This window comes from Pan troglodytes, chromosome 16 (assembly GCF_028858775.2).
Source record: "Pan troglodytes isolate AG18354 chromosome 16, NHGRI_mPanTro3-v2.0_pri, whole genome shotgun sequence".
Taxonomy (NCBI): domain Eukaryota; kingdom Metazoa; phylum Chordata; class Mammalia; order Primates; family Hominidae; genus Pan; species Pan troglodytes.
Window position 1 is genome coordinate 50,945,985 of NC_072414.2, and position 24,640 is coordinate 50,970,624.

Genomic DNA, 24,640 nt, shown 5'->3' on the forward strand with positions numbered 1-24,640 from the left:
TCTGGGTGCTGTGGCTCATGCCTGTAATCCCTGCACTTTGGGAGGCTGAGGTGGGTGGATCACTAGAGGTCAGAAGTTCAAGACCAGCCTGGCCAACATGGTGAATCCCCATCTCTACTAAAAATACAAAAAATTAGCCGGGCATGGTGGTGCACACCTGTAATCCCAGCTACTTGGGAGGCTGGGGCAGAAGAATCGCTTGAACCCAGGAGGCGGAGGTTGTAGTGAGCTGAGATCACACCATTGCACTCCAGCCTGGGCAACAGAGCTAGACTCCGTCTCAAAAAAAAAAAAGAAAAAAAGAAAAAAAAATCTTCTGGCCCAGCCCTCAAGATTTTAAGAGATTTATCTGGGAACTTACAGTTACACTCTCTCTTTTTTTTGTTTTTGTTTTTATTTTTATTCTTTTGACAGGGTCTCACTGTGTCACCCAGATTGGAGTGCAGTGGCGTGATCATGGCTCACTGCAGCCTCAACTTGACTCCCAGGCTCAAGTGATCCTCCCACCTCAGCCTCCTGAATAGCTAGACTACAGGCGCCTGCCACTATGCCTGGCTAATTTTTGTATTTTTTGTAGAGACAGGGTTTCACCACGTTGTTGCCCAGTCTGGTCTCGAACTCCTGGGCTCAAGTGATCCTTCCCCCTCAGCCTCTCAAGTAGCGTGCCAGCACACCCAGCTAATTTTTCTTTTCTTTTTTTTTTTTTTTTGGTAGAGACAGGGTCTCACTATGTTGCCCAGGCTGGTCTCAAATTCCTGGGCTTACACTATCCTCCTGCTTCAGCCTCCCAAAGTGCTGGGATTACAGACGTGAGCCATCACACCTAGCCCGAATAGGCTTTTAAACCTTTCCTACCTTGAAACATCTTCATTTGACTCAGCTATTTCCTTTTGACAATAGTTACATTATTGTGTACTTGTCTTAATGAAAAGCACATAGGTTATATTAAATAGTGATGGGGAGATAAATCATATAGATGTCTCTCTGAAGATAATGAAGATGTTTGACAAAACACTTTGAAACTTTTTTTTTTTGAGATGGAGTCTCACTCAGTCGCCCAGGCTGGATTGCATTGGCACAATCTCGGCTCACTGCAAGCTCCGCCTCCCAGGTTCACGCCATTCTCCTGCCTCAGCCTCCCGAGTAGCTGGGACTACAGGCACCTGCCACTATGCCTGGCTAATTTTTTTGCATTTTTAGTAGAGATAGGGTTTCACCGTGTTAGCCAGGATGGTCTCGATCTCCTGACCTCATGATCCGCCCGTCTCGGCCTCCCAAAGCGCTGGGATTACAGGCGTCAGCCTCTGCGCCCGGCCTACATTTTGAAACTTTTTAAAACATAAAAACCATAAAAGAAATAACAAGGTAATGAGAAATTACTGGGCCAAAATTTGAGAGAAGGCTGAAATCTAGAGAGATGAGACCACCATTTGGAATAAAAGAAGCTGTTTGCTAATGCTGAAAGACAGGTGAGATTTGAGCACCACTTTTGGGTGATTTAAGGGATAAAAGGTGGAGCCGAGTCTGCCAAAGGAAGGGGGCCTGATTTGCCATCCCAAACTTAGTTTTTTTGTTGTTGTTTTTTGGGGTATTTTTGTTTACTTTGTTTTTTTGAGACGGAGCCTTGCTCTGTCACTCAGGCTGGAGTGTCGTGGCCCAATCTCAGCTCACTGCAACCTCCACCTCCCGGCTTCAAGTGATTATCCTGCCTCAGCCTCCTGAGCAGCTGGGATTACAGGCATGCGCCACCGTGCCCAGCTAAATTTTTGTATTTTTGTAGAGACGAGGTTTCACCATGGTGGCCAGGCTGGTCTCATACTCCTGACCTCGCTGTTCTCGAACTCCTGACCTCGAGTACTCTGCCTGCCTCAGCCTCCCAAAGTGTTGGGATTACAGGCGTGAGCCACCGTGCCTGGCCCCAGACTTACTTTTGAGATACTAAAGGACTGCTCTCTAGAAGAAAACATGAACTTAGAGTAAGGAAAGCCTTGCAAAGACTGCAGCCATCTTGATGTCATGCTAATGACATGAAGTCATGTTGTAAGACCTAACGATGTCATATTAATGCCACTGCTACCTAGCAGAAGCAAATGTAAATTATCCTTGAAGGGACATACAACAAATTACCTATGTTCACAAGTTGCTTTTACAAATATTTTTTAAATTACAGTGTCTAGGCCAGGCACGGTGGCTCATGCCTGTAATCCCAGCTCTTTGGGAGGCTGAGGCGGGAGGATCACCTGACGTCAGGAGTTCGAGACCAGCCTGGCCAACATGGTGAAACCCCGTCTCTACTAAAAATACCAAAAGTAGCCAAGCATGGTGACAGGCGCCTGTAGTTCCAGCTACTCAGGAGGCTGAGGCAGGAGAATCGCTTGAACCGGGTGGCAGAGGTTGCGGTGAGCTGAGATTGCACCACTGCACTCCAGCCTAGGCAACAGAGCAAGACTCCATCTAAAACATAAATAAATAAATAAATATCTGCCTCTTAGGACACAGAATAGAGGATTGGAGAAGGGAGAAATTGGAGATATCCAGCACAGACAGTGAGGGACAGACAGAATTCAGAGAGAAATCCAAAATAATTGTAGTTGAAATTTCAGAAAGAAAAGAGAATGGGGTCAAACCAATCTCTGAAGAGATCATAGATGAAAATTTTCTAAAATTTAAGAAACATATCGATCCATAGATTCAAGAAGTTCAACAAAGCCCAAGTAGGATACATTTTAAAATCATGCAAGACACATCATAGTGAAACTACAGAAGAAGATCAAAGACAAAATCTTAAAGGAGGCAGAGAAAAACATTAGATTGCCTTCATAGGAGCAAATATAAGATAAATGTTTACTTTTTTTTTTTTTTTTTGAGATGGAGTCTTGCCACTGGAGTGCAGTGGTGTGATCTTAGCTGACTGCAACCTCCGCCTTCCAGGTTCAAGCGATTCTCCTGCCTCAGCCTCCGGAGTAGCTGGGACTGCAGGTGTATGCCACCACGCCCAGCTAATTTTTGTATTTTTAGTAGAGACAGGGTTTCACCGTGTTGGCCAGGATGGTCTCTATCTCTTGATCTCGTGATCTCATGATCTCCTAGCCTCAGCCTCTCAAAGTGCTGGGATTATAGACATGAGCCACTGCGCCTGGCTGAATGTTTACTTTTCTTTTTTCTTTTTTTGAGACAGAGTCTTGCTCTCTTGCCCAGGCTGGAGGGGAGTGGCACAATCTCGGCTCACTGCAAGCTCCGCCTCCCAGGCTCATGCCATTCTCCTGCCTCAGCCTCCCGAGTAGCTGGGACTAGAGGTGCCCGCCACCACACCCAGATAATTTTTATATTTTTAGTAGAGATGGGGTTTCACCTTGTTAGCCAGAATGGTCTTGATCTCCTGACCTCATGATCCACCCGCCTCGGCCTCTCAAAGTGCTGGGATTACAGGTGTGAGCCACCGCGCCCGGGCCTTTTTTTTTTTTTTTTTTTTTTTTTTTTAGAAGGAGTCTCACTCTGTCTCCCAGGCTGGAGTGCAGTGCTGCGATCTTGGCTCACTGCAACCTCCACCTTACGCATTCAGGTGATTCTCCTGCCTCAGCCTCCTGAGTAGCTGGGATTACAGGCGCACACCACGATGCCCAGTTAGTTGTATTTTTAGTAGAGATGGGTTTTTGCCATGTTGGCCAGACTGGTCCCGAACTCCTGACCTCGTGATCCACCCACCTGGGCCTCCCAAAGTGCTGGGATTACCGGCGTGAGCCACTGCGCCCAGCGAATATTTACTTTTCAACAGCAAAAAAGGAAATCAGAAGATAGCAGGTTGATGTCTTACCCATACTTAAATAAAATTATAGCTAATAGCAAATAATAACTGAGAGAATTAACAATGGGTAGATCTTCATTAAAGGAAATACTAAATGATATCTTGGGAAAGAAGAAAATGATCAGAGAAAGGTCAGAGATGCATGTCCTAATTTCTAGGGTAGTCACTAGTCAAATATTAAAAGACTCTATAACTTTCAAACTAAGATTAAAAAATCCTCCAGAGAACAAGACAGAAGAGGGGACATAGAATCAGTGGGATAATAGAAAGCACGCTGTAAGATAAACATTTAAAAACAAACATAAAAGCAATTACATTAAAGATTAATGGGTTAACTATTCCAGGTAAAAGATAATTGTCAGTCCAGAAGTTTTTTAACTAGTTAGAAGAACACATTTAAGAAATATACAAAAATGGGCCAGGTGCAGTGGCTCACGCCTGTAATCCCAGCACTTTGGGAGGCCGAGGCAGGCGGATCACGAGGTCAGGAAATCGAGACCATCCTGGCTAAGATGGCGAAACCCCGTCTCTACTAAAAATACAAAAAATTAGCCGGGTGTGGTGGCACGCACCTGTAATCCCAGCTACTCCCAAGGCTGAGGCAGGAGAATCGCTGGAACCCGGGAGTCAGAGGTTGCAGTGAGCTGAGATTGCACCACTGCACTCCAGCCTGGGCTACAGAGCGAGACTCCATCTCAAAAAAAAAATATATATATATGTGTATATATATATGTGTGTGTATATATATATATATATATATATATATATATATATATATATCTTTAAAGCAAACGTTTGGAAAAGATGCACTTTGTAAACACTAGCCAAGACAAAGCTGGTACAGGTTGAGTATCCCTTATCAGAAATGCTTGGGACCAGAAATGTTTTGGATTTTGGATTTCTTTTTCCAGATCTTAGAATATAATTGGCCCTTGAACAACTCAGGGTTAGGGGCACCAAGCCCCTGAGTCCAAGTATAATTTTTGACTCCCCCAAAATGTAACTACTAACAGCCTACTGTTGACCAGACGCCTTACCAATAACATAAAGTCAATTAACATGTGTTTTGTACATTATATGTATCATATTCTATATTCTTATAATAAAGTAAGCTAGAGAAAAGAATGTTATTAGGAAAATCAGAAGGAAGAGAAAATACTATTCATCAAGTGGAAGTGGATGTTCATATAGGTCTTTGTCCTCATGATCTTCATACTGAAGGGAAGGAGGAATGAGCCGGTTGGTCTTACTGTCTTAGGAGTGGTGGCAGAGGCAGAAGAAAATCTGTGTATAAGTGAACTCCTGCAGTTCAAACCCATGTTGTGCAAGCATCAACTGTATTTGCATTATACTTACCAGCTGAGCATCCTTAATCCAAAAACCTGAAATCCAAAATGCTCCAATGAGCATTTCCTTTGAATATCATGCTGGTGCTCAAAAAGTTTTGAAAGTTGCTTTGGGCAAGGATTTCATGACCAAGAACCCAAAAGCAAATGCAATAAAAACAAAAATAAAGAGTTGAGACTTAATTAAACTAAAGAGCTTTTGCACAGCAAAAGGAACAGCCAGCAGAGTGAATAGACAACCCACAGAGTGGGAGAAAATCTTCATAATCTATACATCTGACAAAGGGCTAATATCCAGAATCTACAAAGAACTCAAACAAATCAGTAAGAAAAAAACAAACAATTCCATCAAAAAGTGGGCTAAGGACATGAATAGACAATTCTCAAAAGAAGATATACAATGGCCAACAAACATATGAGAAAATGCTCAACATCACTAATGATCAGGGAAATGCAAATCAAAACATCAATGCAATACCACCTTACTCCTGCAAGAATGACCATAATCAAAAAACGTCGGTGTTGGTGTGGATGCGGTGAACAGGGAACACTTTTACACTGCTGGTGGGAACATAAACTATTACAACCACTATGGAAAACAGTGTGGAGATTTCTTAAAGAGCTAAAAGTAGAACTACCATTTGATCCAGCATTCCCAGTACTGGGTATCTACTCGGAAAAAAAGTCATCATATGAAAAAGATAGTTGCACACACATATTTATAACGGCACAATTCACAATTGCAAAATCATGGAACCAACCCAAATGCCCATCAATCAGTGAATAAAGAAACTGCAGTATATTTATATGATGGACTACTACTCAGCCATAAAAAGGAAAGAATTAACGGCATTTGCAGCAACCTGGATGAGATTGGAGACTATTATTTTAAGTGAATTAACTCAGGAATGGAAAACCAAACATGGTGTGTTTTCAGTGATATGTGGAAGCTAAGCTATGAGGATGCAAAGGCATATACAATGGATTTTGGGAACTCGGGGGGAAGGGTGGGAGGGGTGCGAGGGATAAAAGACTACGAATATGGCGCAGTGTATACTGCTCGGGTGATGGGTGCAAAGAAATCTCACAAGTCACCATTAAAGAACTTACTCATGTAACCACATACCACCTGTACCCCCAATAACTTATGGGAAAGTAAAAGTTTTGAATTTTGAAGCATTTCAGATTTTTGGATTAGGAATACTCAACCTATGTAGCATTTGGGTGGGGAACCCACTAAAGATAGAAGACTCTCTTAATATTGAGGAGCAAATCCCCAGGAAGATGGAACAATTCTGTTTCTGTGCACCTAATAACAAAGCCTTAAACTACATAACATTTGACAGTTCTACAAAGGAAATTGACAAATCTGCAATTTTTTTAGGAATTTTTTTTGTGGGAGATTTTTAATACACTTCTCACAGTAACTAATTTAACAAACAGGCAGAAGATCAGTAAGTACATAAGAGATTTGAACAATACAGTTCACAAATTTGACCTAGTAGACAAACAAATGTAGAATATATATTTTTAAAAAGCATTCCTGAGCAGTTAGAAATTTGATCTTCTACTACTCACAGAACAAGCCTCAATATAATTTCAGAGGACTGAAATTACAGAATATGTTCTCTGACCACATTGCAATTTAACTGGAAGTAAAGGCAAAAAGATAATTGGAAAATCACCATACATTTGGAAATTAATAAATACACTTTGAAATAAACCAAAGGTCAAGAAGAAATCACAATAATGATGAAGATACAACATTTCACAACTGACGGAAAACAGCTAAAGAAATAATTAGAGGGAAATTTATAGAATTAAATGCACTTATTGGGAAAGAAGTAAGATTAAAAATAAGCCAAGTATGTATCTCATTAAGTTAGGAAAAGAATGGCAAAATAAAAGAAGTAGAAGGAAGGGGATAAAGATAAGAGTAGAAATAAATGAAATATAAAATAAAAATACAATAGAGTGATCCACAAAGCCAAAAACTGGCACTTTGATAAACTTATAAAATTTAAAAGATTGGCATTTAAAGAAAAAACAGAAAAGACACAAATAATTCATATCAAGAATAAGAAAAAATTTTACACATCATGCAGACATTAAAAATAAGAGAGAGGTATTAGGAACCCAACTTCAGGCCACATATTTGAAAATTTACGGCCAGGCACAGTGGCTCACGCCTGTAATCCCAGCACTTTGGGAGGCCGAGGCAGGTGGATCACAAGGTCATATCGAGACCATCCTGGCTAACACAGTGAAACCCCTTCTCTACTGAAAAATACAAAAAATTAGCCAGGCGTGGTGGTGGGCGCCTGTAGTCCCAGCTACTTAGGAGGCTGAGGCAGAAGAATGGCGTGAACCCAGGAGGCGGAGCTTGCAGTGAGCTGAGATCGCACCACTGCACTCCAGCCTGGGTGACAGAGTGAGACTCCATCTCAAAAAAAAAAAAAAAAAAAAAAAAAATTTAGATGAAATTTAAAATTCCTAGAAAAATTGCAATTTGGCCAAGTGCAGTGGCTCACGCCTGTAATCCCAACACTTTGCGAGGCTGAGGGGGGTGGATCACTTGAGGCCAGGAGTTCAAGACCAGCCTGGCCAACTTGGGAAAACCCTGTCTCTACTAAAATTACAAAAATCAGCTGGGCATGGTGGCACACACCTGTAATCCCAGCTACTTGGGAGGCTGAGGCAGGAGAATCACTTGAACCCGGGAGACGGAAGTTGCAGTGAGCCGAGATTGCACCACTGCATTCCAATCTGAGTGAAAAAGTGAGACATTGTCTCAAAAATAAATAAATACAATTTACCAAAAACAGATGCAAATATTAGCAAACTGAATATAGCAATATATTTAAAAAGGTAATGCATATGACCAAATTGGTATTATTTTAGGAATGGAAGGTTAGACATTTGAAAAATCAGCCAATGTCCTTCGACACATTAACAGATTAAAGAAAATCATATGATCGGCCGGGCACAGTGGCTCACGCCTGTAATCCCAGTACTTTGGGAGGTCGAGGCAGGTGGATCATGAGGTCAGGAGTTCGAAACCAGTTTGGCCAACATGGCGAAACCTCATCTCTACTAAAAATACAAGAATTAGCCGGGCATGGTGGCATCCGCCTGTAATGCCAGCTACTCAGGAGGCTGAGGCAGGAGAATTGCTTGAACCCGGGACATGGAGGTTGCAATGAGCTGAGATTGCCCCACTGCACTCCAGCCTGGGCGACAGGGTGAGACTCTGTCTCAAAAAAAATAAATAAATAGAAAAGAAAATCATATGATGATCTCAGTAGATCAAGATAGTCTTTTATCAAATAGTCTTTGATAAAAGCCAATTCATTAAAGATTTTAACATCTCCTAGCAAAGTAAAAATAGAGGAAACTATTTTAACCTGATAAAGGATGTAAAAAAAAACTATAGTAAACATGGTGAAAATTATTATTTTTCCCTTTGATATTGGAAGCACATCGATACTGTCCTACAGTACAATGGAAGACCCTAGCCAGGACAATGAGGCAAGGAAAGCAAAATATATGACTGAAAACAATAATCAAGTCATTATCTACAGATGATGTTATTACAAAAGGAATTATTAGAATTCATGAGAGTTTTGCTTTGTTTCTGAACACAATATCAGTGTACAGCAATGAATTGCATTACCATGTATCAGCCATAAATAAGATGATTTTTTTTTTTAAGAGACAGAGTCTCACTATGTTGCCCAAGCTAAAGCATTGTGGCTATTTACAAGGATGAACATAACTCACTGTAACCTCAAACTCCTGGGGTCAAGTGATCTTCCTGCCTCATCCTCCCAAAGTACTGGGAGTAGCTGTGACTACAGGCTTACACCACCATGCCCAGCTAATTTTTTTTTTAATTTTAATTTTTCTTGTAGAGACAGGGTCTTGCTATGTTGCCTAGGCTGGTCTCAAACTCCTGGGCTTGAGTAATCCTTCTATCTCAGCCTCCCATAGCACTGGGATTATAGGTGTAAGGGACTGCACCCAGCCAGTGAAATAAAATTTTAAAAAATACACTATTTAAAATTTTTTTCTTTACCTCACAAGTAGAATAAATAAGTGAAATTTATTTATTTATTTATTTATTTATTTATTTATTTATTTATTTTTGAGATGGAGTCTTGCTCTGTCACCCAGGCTGGAGTGCAGTGGTGTGATCTCGGCTCACTGCAACCTACGCCTACGGGGTTCAAGCGATTTTCCTGCCTCAGCCTCCTGAGTAGCTGCGATTACAGGCGCCCGCCATCACACCCAGCTAATTATTGTATTTTTTAGTAGAGGTGGAATTTCACCATATTGGCCAGGCTGGTCTCGAACTCCTGACCTCAGGTGATCTGCCTGCCCCAGCCTCCCAAAGTGCTGAGATTACAGGTGTGAGTCACCGCGTCCAGCCAAATTTTTAATATTCAATCAAATGTAACCTGGTTATATATTTACAATAACATTTAAACAACATCAAAAATATCACGTCTCTAGGGACAAATGTAATAATATGTGGAAGACTCTACATGGAAAACACAAAACTTTATTGGGAATTTTTTTTTTTTTTTTGAGACAGAGTCTTGCTCTGTCACCCAGGCTGGAATGCAGTGGAGCGATCTTGGCTCACTGCAGGCTCCACCTCCCGGGTTCACACCATTCTCCTGCCTCAGTCTCCCAAGTAGCTTGGACTACAGGCGCCCACCACTATGACCGGCTAATTTTTTTTTCTTTTTAATTTTTAGTAGAGACGGGGTTTCACCATGTTAGCCAGGATGGTCTTGATCTCTTGACCTCATGATCTGCCTGCCTTGGCCTCCCAAAGTGCTGGGATTACAGGCGAGAGCCACCGTGCCCGGCCCTTTTTTTTTTTTTTTTTTTTTTTTTTGAGATGGAGTCTTGCTCTGTTGCTCAGGCTGGAGTGCAGTGGCAGGATCTCGGCTCACTGCAACCTCTGCCTCCCAGATTCAAGCGATTTTCCTGCCTCAGTCTCTCAAGTAGTTGGGATTACAGGCACATGCCACCACACTCAGCTAATTTTTGTATTTTTAGTAGAGATGGGGTTTTGCCATATTGGCCAGGCTGATCTGGAACTCCTGACCTCAGGTGATCTGCTCCACCTTGGCCTCTGAAAGTGATGGGATTACAGGCGTGAGCCACCATGCCTGGAATAAAATTTTTAAAGACTTAAATAAATGGAGAGGTATCAGGTTTATGAATTTTGAAAACTCAATATTGTAAAGATGTCAGTTCATCCTAAATCAATATATTTATCAATTCAGACTCAATCAAAATACTAACCATTTTTTTGGAGCGGAATTTGAGAAACTTTTTCAAATTTTACATGGGATGCAAATGACCAAGAATAAGCAAAAAGTTTTGAGGAAGGAAAATGATATCAGCATTTGTTCTATGGTACATCAAGCATTATTTTAAAATGTGGTGTTAGCAAAGAGATTGACAACTAGGCCAATGGAACAGAATAGAGGGACCCAAAACAGATCCATGCACCTGCTTTTTGACAAAAGTGGTGTTATAGAGTAGTAATGTGAGGACAACTTTTTCAACAGATTACATTGGGATTACTACTTTACACCAAATATGAAAAAAATATCCATGTGGATTGGAGACATGAATATGAGGCAAAACAATAATACCACTAGTGTTCAGTGTGTAAGTATAAAATGGGAAATGTAAGCGGAAAAACATACAAGGTAAGAAGTAAAAAGGGCACACACAGTGAAGCATGGAAAGGAATCCAGTTGGCAAGGACATCACCACCTTAATGCTCTACATTATTCTAGGGAAGTGGGGACAGCAGTCAGTCTACTGTGTAATAGTGGAGCTTCCTGGGCCAGAAAGTAGTCTTTTTTGCAAAGGAGGATCTTTTGGAGTTCAGTTTCTGCTGTCAGCTTGCTTTTATACTGAGCTAAGTTACCAGAGGGAGGAGGAAATCAGTCCTCAGATTTGTTTCTCCCCAAAGATAGTATTAGGAAAATATTATCAGGACCTTGGATTAGGAAAATATTTATAAGGACACAAAAAGCACCACCTACAACGAAAAAGATTGATATAAATAACTACACTAAAATTAATAACTTCTACTCATTAAAAGGTACCACTGAGAGAGTAGAAGACAAATTACAAAAGGGAGAGGTATTTAAAACACAGATAACAATAGGTTCATAACCACCATATTCAAAGAACACATAAAAAAAAAAACCCAGTAGAGTAAAAATGATCAAGGCCGGGCGTGGTGGCTCATGCCTATAGTCCCAGCACTTTGGGACACCAAGGCCCATGGACGGCTTAAGGCCAGGAGTTTGAGACCAGCCTGGCCAACATGGCAAAACCCTGTCTCTACTAAAAAAATACAAAAATCAGCTGGGCACGGTGGCATGTGTCTCTAGTCCCAGCTAATTGGGAGGCTGAGGCGGGAGAACTGCTTGAACCCGGGAGGCAGAGGCTTCAGTGAGCTGAGATCGAGCCACTGCACTCCAACATTAGTGACAGGGCGAGAGCCTGTCTTAAAAAAATATAAAAAATAAAATATAAAAAAAGAAAAGAAAAAAATGATCAAGACTTGAAAAGGCACTTCACCAAAGAGAAAATTCAATTCAAATGGTATATGTGTGTGTGTGTGTGTGTGTGTGTGTGTGTGTGTGTGTGTGTGCATATAACATTACATATATATACAGACATAATTTAAATAAATATATGAAAAAGTGATCAAACATTAGTAATCAAGATATTGCATATTAAAACTGCAATGTTATGTCTTTTTTTTTTTTTTTTTTTTTTTTTTTTTTTTTTTTTTTTTTTTTGAGACGGAGTCTCGCTCTGTCACCCAGGCTGGAGTGCAGTGGCGCGATCTCGGCTCACTGCAAGCTCCGCCTCCTGGGTTCACGCCATTCTCCTGCCTCAGCCTCCCGAGTAGCTGGGACTACAGGCGCCCGCTACCACGCCCGGCTAATTTTTTGTATTTTTAGTAGAGACGGGGTTTCACCGTATTAGCCAGGATGGTCTCGATCTCCTGACCTCGTGATCCGCCCGCCTCGGCCTCCCGAAGTGCTGGGATTACAGGCGTGAGCCACTGCGCCCGGCCAATGTTATGTCTTTATACTCCAGCATAATGCCTAAATCAGAGAGAAGAACAATACTAGGTTTTGGCAAGAATATGGAATAATTGGAACTCTTTAATACTAGGAGAAAAAAATTGGATACAACACTTTAACAAATAGTTTAGACTTATCTAATAAAGTTATAGAACCATATATTCTTTATATTCTTTGAGTCAAAAATTCACTTCTTTTTTCTTGTGGTTTTTTGTTTGTTTGGTTGGTTTTTGACTGGATCGCACTGTGTCACCCAGGCTGGAATGCAGTGCAATGGTGCTGTAATGGCTCATTGTAGCCTCGACTTCCTGAACTCAAGGGATACTCCCACTTACACCTCCCAAAGTGCTGGTATTATAGGCGTGAGCCACCACATCCGGCCCCAAATTCACTTCTAAGTATATGCTCTATAGAAAAACAAATACACATAGCAGCATTATTTGTAATAGTCACAACCTAGAAACCACCCAAATATCTATTAACAGCAGAATGGATAAATTAATTGTGGTATATTCATACAATGCAATACTGTACAATAATTAACATGAAGCAATTATAATGATGTTGAAATAAATTACCTTATGTAAGTACATGATGTAAATTCTTTTACATTATGTCAAATAATATATAATGTATCGTATCATTTATATGACTGAAATACAAGAAAAAACAAATTGTAATATTTAGGGATATATACTGAAGTAGTAAGTCTGTAATGGAAAACAAGGATGTGGTTGCCATACCAGTCAGGATAGTGCTTAATATAGTTGGGAGGTATAGGGTAGGGACTGGGAAGAGTCATGTGCAAGGCTTCTGGAATGCTGAAAATATTTTATTTATTTATTTATTTATTTATTTTGAGATGGCATCTCGCTTTGTCATCCAGGCTACAGTGCGATGGCACGATCTCGGCTCACTACAACCTCCGTCTCCTGGGTTCAGGCGATTCTCCTGCCTCAGACTCCCAAGTAGCTGGGACTACAGGCACACGCCACCACACCTGGCTAATTTTTGTATTTTTAGTAGAGATGGGGTTTCACCATGTTGGCCAGGCTGGTCTCAAACTACTGACCTCAGGTGATCCGCCTGCGTCAGCCTCCCAAAGTGCTGGGATTACAGGCTTGAGCCACTGCGTTCAGCCTATTTGTGTTTTCTAAAATTTCTCTATGTATATTATACTCATAATAAAAAAGGTCAAAATGGAAAGCATAGGCTTTGGGGCCATATAATCATGAATTTAAATTCTACTTCTGAGGTGAACAGATGGTGCTATACTTTTGTTTTTAAAACTTAAACAATGTATGTGAAGTGTCTAAGATGTAATGAATGCTCAACCTTTGTTAATCCTCAATTCCTTCTGGTATCTATTTTAAACCTACCAAAGAATAACTACTGGTATGCTAATCTTCAAAGTGGGTGTGATGGCTTTCAAGATGGCCCCCAATCATTCTTTCTCCCAACATTGACATCTTCAAGTAGCACTGTCCTATGTTGAATAGGGCTGACCTGTGCAACCAACAGGATGTTGAGAAAATGATAGAGTTGAACTTTAACGTTAGGCCATAAAAGAGATTGTGGCCTCTATCTTTCCCTGTCTTGGGTCATTTGCTCTTGAAGAATCCATCTGCCATGTTGTGAGGTTACTTAAGTAGTCCTACGGCGAAGTCCACACAGCAAGGAACTGAGGCCTTTTGACAACAACCTGTACCAATTCACCATTCCTTTGAGTCAGCTATCTTGAAATGGGATCCTCCAGTCCCAACAAGCCTTAAGTGACTGCAGCTCCAGCTAATATCTTGACTATAGCCTTATAAGAGACCCTGAGCCAGAACACCCACTTTTCTGTTTCTTTTTCTTTTTCTTTTTTGAGACAGGGTTTTGCTGTGTTGCCCAGGCTTGAGTGCAGTGGTACAATCTTGGTCACTGCAACCTACGCTTCCCAGGCTCAAGCCACCCTCCCGCCAGCCTCCCAAGTAGCTGGGACTACAGGTGCATGCCACCACACCCAGATAATTTTTTTGTATTTTGTGTAGAGTTGGGGTTTCTCCATGTTGCTCATGTTGGTCTCAAACTCCTGGACTCAAGTGATACACCTGCCTTGGCCTCCCAAAGTGCTGGGATTACAGGTGTAAGCCACCGTGCCTGGCCCAGAAACATGCACTTAAGCTACTTTTAACTTCCTGACTCAGAAAAATTGTATATAGTAGTAAATGTTTATTTTTGTGTTACACTCCTAAGTAATTTGTTATGCAGCAATAGATAACCAGTACAAAGAAGCAAGAAAGTAGGAAACTGAGGAATCTGTGACTTAGTCTGAAAGTTGACTTTGGGGGAGAGGATTTCCAAAAGATAAACAAGGGAGCAAAAAGTAGGCTGAAATACTGAAGCGAAGAAGGAAAAGGAGATTGCTCAGAGCTGTACTGGGCTAAGAAAAGGCTGTGTATTGAGGAGAAGAGTGTATATGGGATTCTCCAACAAGACTTTATTAAGAACACAGCATTTGCTCTCAGTGTGTATCATTGGAATGCCCACTCCTTGCCAGGTATGGACCAAAAATAAGGATACAGAAATGAATACAAAAGAGGCCCCGAAGGACAGTCTAGTGGAGAAATAAGCAAACTAACATTTATAATACAATCTAAATACTAAACTACCATACAATGACCAAAATAGAAAAGATCTATCAGCCCTAAAATAAATTTGGGACACTTCCTAATGAAGGCGACATCTAAGCTGAGTTTTGAGAGATGAGACAAATGGAAGAAGTGGTAATGTAGGAGAGAACAGAAGAACGTGGGACAATAAGGAGACATGCGCAAGGATGTGGCAGTGAAGACTTTGCAGGTATGCTGCAAGGGGAGAGGAATGGGGAGGGATGAGACTGGAGAAGTAGCCTGCAGTTTCCCAAGTGCATTGAAGTAAGAAAGGAGGCAGAGAGACCCGTTAGGAAGCTATTGGTGTGTTAAAAGAGGTGGAGTGGGAAGGGATGAATTACAGAAGTAGAATCGACAGGTCTTAGTTATCAAATGGATACGGAATCATGACATTTCCTGAGATACAAAATACAAATCAAGAAAGAGATTCATGGTGAGGAAAGAATTGAGTTGAGTTTAAAGTTAGGAACCTTAAAGTTCAGGATTATCCTAAGGAGAGAGCTGGATGCAGTGTGAGCACCTTTAATCCCAGCGACACAGGAAGCTGAGGCAGGAGGATCACTTGAGATCAGGTATTTGAGACTAGCCTAGGCAACATAGCAAGACCTAGTCTCAAAAAAACAAATGACAAAAGAAGAAAAGAACTGGCAGGGAGGGAAATTCTGAACTTCTTTTCCTATTCCTGTCTTTCCTTTTACAGTTAAACTTTCCAAACGAGGTGCCTACTTTTTTTTTTTTTTTTTTTCGAGACAGGGTTTTTCTGTGCTGCCCAGCTGGAGTGCAGTGGCAGGATCAGAGCTCACTGCAACTTCCACCTCCCTGGCTCAAGCAATCCTCCTGCCTCAGCACCCCACCCCCCACCGATAGCTGGGACTACAGACACATGCCACTACACCCGTTTAATTTTTGTATTTTTTGTAGAGACGGGGTTTCACCATGTTGCCCAGGCTGGTCTTGACCTTCTGAGCTCAAGCCATCCGCCTGCCTCGGCTTCCCAAAGTGCTGAGATTATAGGAATGAGCCACTGCGCCCCACTGATATATTTTCTTAAGCATAACATTTTAAATAATAAACATACAAGGCCATTTTCTAGACAAAGCATTAAATATTTAAGATCTAAATCTTAAATTTTAAGATTTTTAATTAATTATCTCCAAACTTACTCTAAGCCGTTTGATGGTTATAAAGTCACACAACAATGGATGCGGAGATTTGTCATCTCAAGGGAGCAGAGATTTCTAGGTTGAAGAATATATGATAGAATAGTTACTTACTGCCACAGGTTCAAACTGGGATGTGGAACCTGAAGGCTACATGCTCCCAGGATGATTCTACCTGATGCCCAGAAGGGAAGACTGTCCTTTCTTATTATTGGTATTGAATAGGTAACTCTAAGTCAACACATTTTAGCTGAGATTTTTAATCAGCTGTCTTCTTTTTTTTGGTCTAATTCTGCTACAACTCTATTGCCATTTTAGTAATGGTATATTATTTTTAAATATTTTAATTTAAAACATAAAAATGTTCACCAGTCTTTTGATGTATGATTGAACTAGTCTGGACGGAAGGGCTTGTCTAGGCTAGGTTCAAAGATTGGTGAGAATGATCACGTAAGTGATTCCTTATTCACGACTGAACCTGTACAAAAGCAGTGAACAAAATATTTACACGACCAAAGATATGAATAAATGTGGTTCCCCAAAGCCTACCTTTATTCTTCATGGTGGTACACCCAAAGGCCGACAGTCTGAGATGCCCTTGGAAATGAAAAATCTGCTAGGTCAGGAGTGCTAGAGCAGTAGGCTAGCTGCCTTTTATATCATTTAAAGCTGGAGCGAGGCAAGTGAGGCAACCACAGCCCTGCTTAAGAGTCTACCCTATTATTATATGAGGAAATCCCTATGGTGCCATAATTTAATACTTTGGATTACAGTTCATATGGCTTCAACAAGCCTATTTGAAGTTTCAGAGCATCAGACCCAGCCATGGGTTTTCAAAGGAGAAAAGCCTTTTCTTTGAATTTTGGAACTCATATTTCTGGGGCTTCAGGAATATTTCATTAAATTACATAATTAGAGTAACGTATAACATGTACGACTGGAAAAACAGGTTTTGGGGCAAATCCATGTGACTAATAGCAAGCAGGATACAGCCCAACTTCTGGCAGCAGAAGTACATGATTATGCTGGAAAATAGCCTACTAGTTGAAAGTGTTCAGTATGTCATGACTTTAGCCTATTTTACAAAGGGAATAGTGAGAATGTAGCTTACTACCATGCGTTAGGTAAAAGGATGCAGGTCAAGAACATTTCTACTCTATGTAGGCATGTAAACAATATGAATTTGTTCTGTGTTAGAGTTTGGGAGGATCCCTCCATCTGTTCATATTTTTGTAATTACTTTGTAGAGCTGCCACATCCTTAAGGAGAAGTTCCTCAATTGTTATGGATTCTCCATTAATAACTTTAAGTGGACACTCATGGCAGAGATAATGCTATATGTTCACTTTTCTCTTCCTGGGTGCCTAGGCAGTTAGGTTGCAACCTTTCTAGAAGTTTGGCTGGTGAGATGTGAGTGGAACTGATATTAGCCATTTTCAGGCCCTGGCCCTTAAAAACTTCTTGGGCTGGCTAGGTGCAGTGTCTCACACCTGTAATCACAGCATTTTGGGAAGCTGAGGTGAGAGGATTGCTTGACTCCAGGACTCTGAGAACAATCTGGGCAACAATGAGACCCTGTCTCTACAAAAATAAAAAATTAGCTTGGTATAGAGGCACTATAGTCCCAGCTACTTGAGGCCAAGGCAGGAGGATTCCTTGAGCCTGGGAGGTGGAGACTGCAGTGAGCTGTGATTGTGCCATTGCACTCCAGTCTGGGTGACAGAGTGAGACCCTGTCTCAAAATCAAAACAAAAATGAAACCAAAAAAACTTCTTGGGCAACCTTCCTGTCTTATCTTTACTACTGTTACCTTAGAGGCTTCATGATTTGGATGGTATAGCTACAGCACGGTGGAAGTCTTCCCGAACCACGAGAAGTGTCACAGGACTGAGAAATAAACTTTTGTGATATAAAGTCACTACAATTTGGAGGTTTGTCATTTGTGGCAGATAGTGTTGATTACTCTGAAAAATACAGTAACATACAAAATAATGTGAAAGGAAAATAAAAACTCAGAACCCCAATTCACTAGGCCAAAGGGAGAACAAATTAAGCTGAAAGCTGAGTCATGCAAGAAGCTGCCTTTCCTTTTGTTCATAAGCAGAGAGCTACAGATGAAAGACTCAGCATCTCCACTGGTAGCTACTCTATGTTCACCTTATCTTATGTGAAGTGCCAATTTACTGAGCATGAGACCAGTACATAATTGACCCTTCCCCTACCTGCTTCTTTTCTCTTGCAACATGTGGATTACTATACCTTCCCTCTTTTCCCTCCAGTCCACTTTTCCCCATTAAGTAGTGAAGCCCTCAAATTCTTCTTTGGAGAAAGACACAGACCACAAACTTTTTATGATTCTGTGTTCTTGTCTTCTGAGAATGTCCTTAACCTTGGCAAAATAAACTTCTAAATTGATTGAGACCTGTTTCAGATACTTTTTGGTTTATAATAACATCTATGAAATTTGACCATATTGTTGCATATATCAGTAATTTTTTTTAATTACTATGTAATATTACATTGTTTGAATTTACCACACTGGTTTATTCATTTTGTTCTTAATGGACATTTGGGCTTGTGATATTGTGAAATATATACAGTATTTGGTCTTCCTCCCTGTTTTCTGGCATATAACTCCAAAGTGATAAGTGACTTTTTGAGAGCTAACAAGTTGACTGATAGCTGGCCTCCCCTAGGTAACTTCAGGATGGGGGCTAGTCACTGGAAAGATTAAGCCATCATTAGAGAGTTGGTACTTTCAGTCCCACCTGACAAAAACTTGTCTCGGCAGAAAACTACAAACCAACCTCTTCTATGAATATGATGCATAAGTTTAAAATAAAATCTTTGTAAACAAAATTCAACAGCACTTTGCAAAGAGAATACATTGTGACCAAGAGTTTATTCCAGAAATTCAAGGGTGTTTTATTATTACAAAATTCATTAGTGTAATTCATCTTATTAATAGAACTAAGGCAAAAAAGCAGCCAGGTGCAGTGGCTCACGTCTGTAATCCCACATTTTGGGAGGTGAGGTGGGAGGATTGCTTTGAGACCAGCAGTCTGAGACCAGCCTGGGCAACATAGTGAGATTCCATCTCTTGAAAAAAAAAAATGCCTGGCATGGTGGTTCAAGTCCTAGTTACCCAGGAGGCTGAGGTGGGAGGATCGCTTGAGCCCAGGAGTTTGTGGTTGCAGTGAGCTATGATTGTGTCACTGTACTCCAGCCTGGATGACAGAGCGAGACACTGTCTAAACAAACAAACAAACAAAAAACAAAACAGAAAACCTAAAAGAACTAAGGAGAACAAGTATATCACGATCTCCATAAATGCAGGAGAGTTATCTGACAAAATTCAACATCCTTTAATGTTAACTCTAAATAAGAATTGAAAGACGCTTCCTTAATATGACTATATTTATGTGTGTGTATACACACACACATACATACTTCAGCCCAAAAGACAGCATTTACTTATGAAAAGTGTTCCTTCTAAAGTCAGAAATAGAGAACGCTCACTAGCTTCTCTGTCTTTAACAGTGTATAGGTGTTAATAAGAGAAAGGGGGAGAAGCATTGTGAACAAAGGAGGTTAAGCTATTTCTATTTGGATATGATATAACTGTGTATCTGGAAAACCCAAAAGAATCAACTGCTACAAACAATAAGATAATAGATAAAATAACATGTGTTAAAACTGATACACAAAACCCAATAGCTTCATACATATTACAAAGAAAAGCCAGTTAGAAGACAGAATAGAAGAACTTTGCCATAGCATAAATTAATAAATAAATGACTTATGTTTGAACTAAACAAAAAATATTTAATACACCCAAAAGGAAAATTTTAAGCCAATTTGAAAGACTCACAGGTTGACATAAATAGAGATGTTCCTGGATTGAAAGGCTCAACATCATAAAGGCCATAGCTTACTAATCATCTCCTGTGCCAGTAAATCTTTTATCTCAGGCATGACAATCTGGTTATCAAGTTCATTTTGAAGAACATGGAGCTTTAGGTTGGCAAGGAGCTAAAAGTTTGTAAACTTGCTGTGTTGTCAAGAATATGTTGTCAATGTATTCTCATGCATTGTAAATTGAAGTATAAATTGACATAAATGAAGACCAATTTGAAAATGCATACTAAAATTATAATGTATAGACACTTTGACCCAGAAATCCCACTCATTCTTGTAGATAATAACATATCTATGGGAAATATTATTTGAACTGATATTGCAGCATTGTTTATAACAGCAAAAGTGATGGGCACCTAAACATTTATCAATGGTATGGTCATGCAGTGGAATACATTGCACTTGTTAGTAAGAATGATGGATCAATACATATCTGCTATGGAAATGACTGCAAGATACTTTAGAAAAATTAAACAGAGCTAGACACCAGATTATACTGTATGTAGCTTGCTATTGTTTGAAAGGGGAAAATAATATGTATGATTATGTATTTAAGTATGTGGACTCATATCTGGAAGAATACATAAGAAACAGTTAATAGTGTTAATAGTATTGCCCTCTGAAGAGAGGAACTCAGAGGCTAAGGGGTATGGACAGAACAGAGGCTTTCATTTCAGGGAACAGTATTGTACCTTTTCAATTTTTTAGCATACACATGCATTATCTATTAAATACATATTGGCCAGGCTCCATGGCTCACATCTATAATCCCAGGACTTTAGGAGGCTGAGGTGGGAGGATCACTTAAACCAAGGAGTTTGAGACCAGCCTGGGCAACATGGCAAGATCTCATCTCTACAAAAAAATTTTAAAAATTAGCTGGGTGTGGTGGTGCCCACCTGTGGTCCCAGCTACTTGGGAGGCAGAGGTGGGAGGATCACTGGAGCTCATGAGGTCAAGGCTGCAGTAAGCCACGATCATGCCAGTGCACCCCAGCCTGTGTGACAGAGCAAGACCCTGTCTCAAAATAAATAAATAAATACATACATACATCATAAATAAATACATAAATAAATATTTATGTCTTTTCTCAATAAATGCCAACTGCAAATAGCTGCCAATATTGTGATTTCTGCCAATGTCTCTCTGTAGATCAGTCTTTGCTTTGTTTTATGTTTCAAGGCTGTTTTATAACTAATACAAATACATTTGTTATTACGTGTTGTGTTCCTTTAATCTTTATGTAGTCCCCCTCTTTATTGCTGTTTTTGCCTTAAATTCTATTTTGTCTGATACTACTTACTATTAGCTTTCTGTTCATATGTATTTTCTGTAATTTGTAATTGCTTCTGTTTTATTTTCAATTTTTCTTCTCTTTTTGATATAGGGTCTCACTCTGTCACCCAGGCTGGAGTGAAGTGTTGCCATCGCAGCTCACCGCAACCTTCGCCTCCTGAGCTCAAGCCATTCTCCCTCCTCAAGTGATCCTCCCATCTCAGCCTCCCCAGTAGCTGAGCCTACAGGTGTGTGCCACCATGCCTGGTTAATTTTTGTATTTTTTGTAGAGATGGAGTTTTGCCATGTTGCCCAGACTGGTCTCAAACTCCTGGACTCAAGGGATCCACTGACCTCATCCTCCTGAAGTGCTGGGTTTACAGGTGTGAGCCACTGCGCCTGGCCTATTTTCAATCTTTCTATGTTGTTTCAGGATTATCTTCTGTAAGAAGTATGTGGTTGGATATTTTTAATCCATTGTCTGAGTTTTTCCTCTTTAGTACATGAGTTTAATGCATTTGCATTTATTGTGATTACTAATACCTTTAACTTTATATGTGTATATTTTGTGATTCTGGTACTGTTTTTTTTTTTTCTCTTTCTCTGCTTTATGTTGGATTATTAACATTTTTTATAGTTCCCCTTTGATTTTCCTTTGCTAGTTTGGGAGCTATAAGCTATATTTCTCTTCTTTTAATCATATCCTTAAATCTTTAACTTCACTAATTTGTATCAGTTATCTATTGCTGTCTAATGAATTACCCCAATATTTAGAGGCTTAAAACAACAATAAACATTTGGCTGGGCACGGTGGCTCATGCCTGTAATCCCAGCACTTTGGGAGGCCGAAGTGGGCAGATCACTTGAGGTCAGGAGTTCAAGACCAGCCTGACCAGTATGGTGAAACCCCGTCTCTACTAAAAATACAAAAATTAGCTGGGCGTGGTGGCAGGCACCTGTAGTCCCAGCTACTCGGGAGGCTGAGGCAGGAGAATCGCTTGAACCTGGGAAGCAGAGGTTGCAGTGAGCTGAGATTGTGCCACTGTACTCCAGCCTGGGAGACAGAGCGAGACTCAGTCTCAAACAAACAAGAAAAAAACAATAAACATGTATTATCTCACCCAGTTTCTGTGGGTAATAAGTTCAGGAGGGGCTTAATTGGGGTGCTCTGGCTTGGGATCTCTCATGACTTGTCAAGATGTCAGCTGGCCTACAGTCATTTGAGGCTTCACTGGGCCTGGAGGACACTCTCAAGGACCCCTGTAGCTGGCAAGTTGTTGGGGCAGGAGGCCTTAGTTCCTTACCATGTGAACCTCTCGATACAGCTGTTGGATAATCCTTATGATATGGTGTCTGGTCTTCCCTAGAGGAAGGTTTCTCTACCTCAGTACTATTGACATTTTGTACTTCATAATTTGCTGCTGTAGGGGGCCAGAGGTACTGTTCTATTTAGGATGTTTAACAGCATCCTTGACCTCTACCCACTAGATGGCAGTAGTGCTCCCAGTTGTGACAATCAAAAATGTCTCTCCAGACATCTCCAAATGGTCCCTGGGGTGAGCGTGGGGGACAAAATCATCCGCAATTGAGAATCATTGCCATAGAGCCAATGCTTCGAGAGAGAGAGAGAGAGACCAAGGTGGAAATTGCCACATCTTTGATGAAGTAGCCTCAGGAGTCAAAGCCCTCTCACTTCTGCTATATTTTATCTGGCACACTGGGAAGCCAAGATTAAGTGACAATACCAGGAGGTGAGGATATTGGGAGCCATCATAGGAGGCTTGCTACCACACTACTTAAATATAAAAACTTCCAAAGGCTAAAGCTTTTCACTATCTTTACCCTTCTACTGAACCTTTGCATGCTATAATTATCCACTGAACACTCCCTATCCCTATTTTCTTATTTTTGTCCAGGGTTTCAGTTTAGTTTTAGTTTTAGTTTCTTCTAAAAATTATTTTTAGAGTTCACATTTAATTAAATTTAACAACATATTTTATCAAGTTCTATGTTCTCTCATGCCTTATGTCCCGCTCCTTTAAAGTTCATTTCTCTTGCTAACTCACACCCTTTGGTAGTTCTTTCAGTGAGGCTCAGAAGAGAATACTCTCTCCCATTCTTTATATACTGTTTCATCCTCACTTTTTTTTTGAAACAGAATCTCGCTCTGTCGCCAAGGCTGGAGTGTAGTGGTGCCATCTCGGTTCACTGCAACCTCCACCTCCCGGCTTCAAGTGATTATCCTGCCTCAGCCTCCTGAGTAGCTGGGATTACAGGTGTGCGCCACCATGCCTAGCTAATTTTTGTATTTTTAGTAGAGACAGGGTTTCACCATGTTGGCCAGGCTGGTCTTGAACTCCTGGCCTCAAGTGATCCACCCACCTCGGCCTCCCACAGTGCTGGGATTACAGGCGTGAGGCACTATGCCTGGCCCATCCTCACTCTTGAATGATAGTTTAGCTGCATATAGATTTTTAGGTTGACAATTACAGTTGACGCTTGAAAAACATGGGTTTGAACTGCATGGGTCCACTACTACAGGGATTTTTTCCAACCAAACACAGATGAAAATACAGCATTAGTGGGATGTGAAACCCACTTATATGGAGGGCTAACTTCCTATATGCAGGTTTTCAGGGTAGGCTGTGGGACTTGAGTATGTAAGGATTTTGGTATATACCCGGTGGGTGGTGGGGGATCTTGGCACCAATCCACTGTGTGTACTGAGAAAAGACTGTATTTACTTTCAGCAATTTGAAGCAATATTCCTATATGTATAATAATTTTTAATAGATAATTTATTAGAGAGACTTTTAGCAATTTATCTATATCTTTGATGTTTTTCAGTGTTACTTTTTTTTTTTTTTGTCCAGGCTGGAGTGCAGTGGCGTGATCTCAGCTCACAGCAGCCTTGACCAACTTGGGCTCAAGCCATCCTCCCATCTCAGTCTCCTGAGTAGCTGGGACTACAGGCACACACCATCATACGTGGCTAATTTTTGTAGTTTTTGTAGAAATGAGGTTTTGCCATGTTGCCCAGGCTGGTCTATAACTACTGAGCTCAAGCAATCCACCTGCCTCAGCCTCCCAAAGTGCTGGGATAACAGGCGTGAGCCTCCATGCCCAGCCTACTTGTTTGGATACAAAGGTGTGGATTTTTCTTTATCCTGCAAAAGTGGACTTTCAATCTGAAGATTCATATGTTCCTTTAGTTCTTGAGTCTACTCAGCTATTATCACTTTCAATGCAATTTTTCAAGGCGGAATCTTGCTCTGTCTCCCAGGCTGGAGTGCAATGGCATGATTTCATTGCAACCTCCCCCTGCCAGGTTCAAGCGATTCTTCTTTGTCAG

The 24,640-nt window shown here is 40.7% G+C and overlaps 1 protein-coding gene across 1 annotated transcript in view; it reads left to right on the top strand.

The window, feature by feature from the left end:
- RNF111 (ring finger protein 111) overlaps positions 1-24,640 on the top strand; it is a 163,874-nt gene that overhangs the window by 1,413 nt on the left and 137,821 nt on the right. The gene's annotated exons all lie outside the window — the stretch shown is intronic.